The sequence below is a fragment of the Notamacropus eugenii genome, chromosome 4, assembly GCF_028372415.1.
Source record: "Notamacropus eugenii isolate mMacEug1 chromosome 4, mMacEug1.pri_v2, whole genome shotgun sequence".
NCBI lineage: Eukaryota > Metazoa > Chordata > Mammalia > Diprotodontia > Macropodidae > Notamacropus > Notamacropus eugenii.
In genome coordinates, this window is record NC_092875.1 from 425,218,433 (window position 1) to 425,223,151 (window position 4,719).

Consider the following 4,719-nt stretch of genomic DNA (forward strand, 5'->3'; position numbering starts at 1 on the left):
CTGCTGACAAGTAGAATGTCCAGTGGAATCAATCAATCAATTATTAAGTGGTCATTAAGTGTCTGTTATGTACTAAGAGCTGTTCTAGACTTTGGAGAGATAAAGAAAGGTAAAAACTATGCCTGTCCTGAAGCAGTTCACATTTTAATGGGGGAGATGGCATGCATATAAATAGGTACATACCAAATACATGGAAGATAACCTGGTAGGGGAAGGCTTTAGCATCTCGGGGAAGAGAAAGAGTGTCCTGCATAAAGTAGAATTTTAACTAATGCTTGAAAGAAGCCAAAAGTGGATGTAAGAAGGGAGGGTATTCCACACATGGGTGACAACCAATGGACAATGTAAGCAGACAGAAGATGGAATGGCACTTGTTAAGGACGGCATGTAAGACTGTATGACTGGAATGCAAAGTGCATGGGAAGGAGCAGAGTGCAAGAAGAGTGGAAAGGCAATAATGGAAGAGAGACTCCCTATAGATGGTGAAGTCTTTCAGAGCTGTTTCTGAATGACAATGTGCCTATGGCATCAAGCCCCAGAACATTATAGATCTTAAATAAGAACTAAAACTTCAGAGTTTGGCTCAATCATTCACATAGGAAAATCCAAGTGGATGAAGAATGTCTTTGGAGTGGGATGGATAGTCAATAGGATTGGTCCCTAAATACATATATGCTGGCCAAACACTGTAGAAGGATGATGATCTAGCACCAGAATGAAGCAGGAGTAGAGCTGGCTTGATTGCCTGTGGGAAATTACTCATATTTTCTAATGACTCTATCCAGTCTGTTTTTTTCTTTCTGAGATATAGGTCCATCTTTTAAACCTCAGTATTCTTCCAGTGATATGATTTCATGGCTACAAAACAGTAAACACCACAGTCTCTGAAGAACTAAAGTTGAAGGTTATCTAAAAGGCAATGAAGAGACACATGGTTGAGGTAAATATGCTGAAGCAGATTGCCAGTGAAGACCAATAGAGGAGAAGTGGCATAAAAGACATTGTCATAGAAATGTACAAGTGGAAATGAGAGTGGATGGGCCAGACCATGACAGTAATGAATAACCAAATGGATAGACTGTGTAAATGCTTCATTGTTGTAATGGCAAACCAGCTACAGGAAGACACCCTCTCCCATCCTCAGTGGAGGACTTATGGATGATGATAGATTAGAATTGTACAAGATAAGATATGAATGATTTGCAAATTCTACCATGAGAAGGAATACTCATGTTGAGGAGATCTTACATCCAGTGAGATGCTGAAGTTTTTCACCTCCCTAGTCACTACATATAACAACCACAACCATGACACCTAGCAATTATATAGATAGCACTTGAAGGTTTGCGGAGTGCTGTGTAGATATTGTCTCATTTGATCCTTACAACAGCCCTGGGGGGAGGTGCTATTATAATCACCATTTTACAGATAAATATACCAAGGCGTAGAGAGGTTTAGTTAAGTTAAGGGTCACAAAGTTATTGTCTGAGTCTCTATTTGAACTCGTTTTTCTTCGATTCCAGCACTCTATGCTCTGTGCCACCCCTATGCCCACCACACCCCCAATCAGCTCCCTATGTATGTCTGTAGTGCCCAGGATGGTGAGGGCTCTGAAAGCTATGTCTTATGCAGAATGACTACCACAAATGAAGGTGTTTACTCTAGGAAACAGTAAACTTGAATGGGAAGAGAAGGGAAGACTGGTCTTGATATCTGTTTTCAAATATTTGAAGGACTATCATGTATAAGAGAGATTGGACTTCTTTTGTATAGCTATAGATAGCAGAATTAAAAAAAAAGGATGGAAGCTATAGGGAGGCAAATTTTATCTCAATAAAGGAAAAATTATGAACAGTTTTTCATAATGGAAGGGATTGCCTTATAAAGTTCCCTAAACCACTGTATAAAATAACTGTTAGTGGCAGCTAAGTGGTGCAGTGGGAAGAGCCAGGAAGACCTGAGTTCAAATCCATCCTCAAACATTACTAGCTGTGTGATTCAGGGAAGTCACTTACTGTCCACTTCAGTTTTTTTCTCTGTAAAATGGGGATGATAACACCTACCCAACAGGATCGAATGATATCGTGTAGGTAAAGTACTTTGCCAACCTTAAAGTGTTATGTAAAAGTCATTAGAGATCTTAAAGAGAGAATTCCTACGTTGAGAGGGAAATTAGATTAGATGATTTAAGAATGCTAACCTTTGAGCTAGATGAGTTTCATTTTACATATGAGGAAACTGAGGCCCAAGGTAACATAGGCACCAAGTAGCAGTTAGGATTCAGACACAGGTGTCCAGCACTATTTCCACAGTAGCACCTGTAAGATCCCTTAATACTACTGTTCCACAAGTCTGTGATCTAAATTTTCCCTTTCATTGATGGAGGCAGATCTGACTGTACTTGCTCCTCACTGGTAAGGGAACTCAAACGGAGTATGATCAGTTATCCTCCTTGAGTACTGGGCTTTGGGAAGTGTTATGAATGACCTTCACCCGGGCTGAGAGTTGGAGATAAGAAACCACAGTTTCCTTACTGTCAGTCAGGGATAGTTCTATTGACCTATCCATCAGAGTGTGGGGAGAGTTAATTAATAACAAAGGGAAGAGGTGTCCAAAGAGGAGAAGTGAATTTCCTTGGAGACTGATGGTTGTATTTGTCCCTGATGTACATCCCACTTGGAGATTCCCCTAACATAAGCCTTGTTAATTTTATTACCAGAGCCTTCATCTCTCTTACATGCAGTAGATTTACAGGGGCCTCTAAGTATATTATACATACTTTGGCATGTATAATCTTTGGCCCATGGGTTTGGCACCATTTATGACAGTCCCAAGGTGCCCATTCCAGGAAAAAGCTATTTCACTTTTTTCATGACTACCACATAGTTCCAGTGAAGAATTAGCTTTCCCCAGCTCAGCTCCAAATATGAAAGCAACTCTGGGACCCATTGCTTTTGATAGTGCCATTTAAATCAAGAGAAAAGAAGCTTTTGGGGATTTCTAAGTTTTTACTTCTCAGATTACTTCTAATTCTAACATATGAAGCTATGGATCTTGGCCCTAACACTTCCGACTCTTATGACTATGGACAAGCCTAGATCTAACCCCTGTTCATGAAACTTCAGTCACTACTCTTTACCTTTTGGATAAAAGAAAATCTAATTTGACACTTCATAATCTGGCCCTAGCCTTCCTTTCCTGGCTTGGTAGCACATTGTTTCCCCTCATAAACTGGTGGCTTGCTAGCCAAACTGGTTTCCTTGAGATGGTATTTCAATTCCCATCCCAATCCTTTTGTATAAGCTGTCTCCTATCCCTAAAATGTTCTCCTTCCTCACCTGTAAATACCAGGACTCCTGGTTCCCATCAAAGCTGCCACCTCTTTCAAAAGGTTTTTCATGTTTCCCCACTTTTTAGTACACCTGAATCACTGTATTTTACACATATCCTAAACTTATTTATCTATGAATTCTTGATATCCCTAATGGAATAAGTTCCAAAAGGCCAGGTTTCTGTATACCCCTAACCTAGAACAGTGATTGACACATAATAGAAGTGTTGATTATATAATAATGATACACATTATAATTAATCAAGCATACCTACATAAAGTCTGGCAACACTTTTCCAGATTTACCAAAAACAAAATCAAACAAAAACTTGATTGAGTAGGGACTAAGGAGTAAGGAAATGAATCTGAGGTAGCAACGTTAGCAGCAAGGAATACTGAAGCCTCAGTTTTCCTGAAAATGTTCACTTTGCTTTAACTACAGAGTAGCTGAGTCACAGGAGCCAGGGACAGGTATGTGCCCCAGTACATCACAGAAGAATCATTTGCTCAGAGACAGAAATGTTTGCTTCAAGGCTAACTGTTGTACACGATTAAGAGACAGCAACTTCCATGAAAAACCAAGTCCTTGAAGGCGAGTTTTATTTTTGGAAGAGCTCCGGAATGTTGGGGATGGGGAGGGTGGAGAGGAAACACCTTGATCATAATGTAATAAAGCACAGCGTTCAATGCAATCCTGAGTAAGAAGGGAAGAAGCCAGGCTCATGCACTGGGATCCTGAGATCACAGGGAGGTGTGCATTTTCACCAGTTTTTACTCCTTCCCTGTGACACTTGATGAGTAAGAGGGAGAAAGGTCTCTAGACTTTGTTTTCCGGAAAGGTTAGTGGCCACCTCCGATTTCAAGCAGTCAAAGTTTGTAATAAAACGGGTGATCGCTCATGTTAAAATAAAGATTGGAGTTAACTCTTGGGATGTTTGGTGCTCTCTTTCCAGTCAGTTTTGTTTGACTTACAGCTTTCCTTTGGGCTAGATTTGAGAGAACGGATCCCAAAGCAGCAGCTGCCCCCCCCACAGTCTCCCTTTGAGCCCTTAAGGTAAGCAGACTGGCCAACAGGTGCACCCTGCCTTCCCTTCCTTTCCCCTCCCCCCAACATGCTTTCACCCTCCCCCCTCCCCCATATACTTTTATCCTTCCCCTCCTTTAGTCTTTCCTTCCTGCCCAAGCTTTACACAACTTTCTCTCTGCCCAAGCTTTAGACGACTCAAAAGTTTCTCCCCCTCCTCCCCTCACCCCCTTCAGTAAAATGAAGGCAGGGGAATGAAGAAGGCTCTTTTAATATATGTGTGTGTGTGTGTGTGTGTGTGTGTGTGCATATATATGTGTGTATATACATACACACATATATAATTTACGAACACACACACACA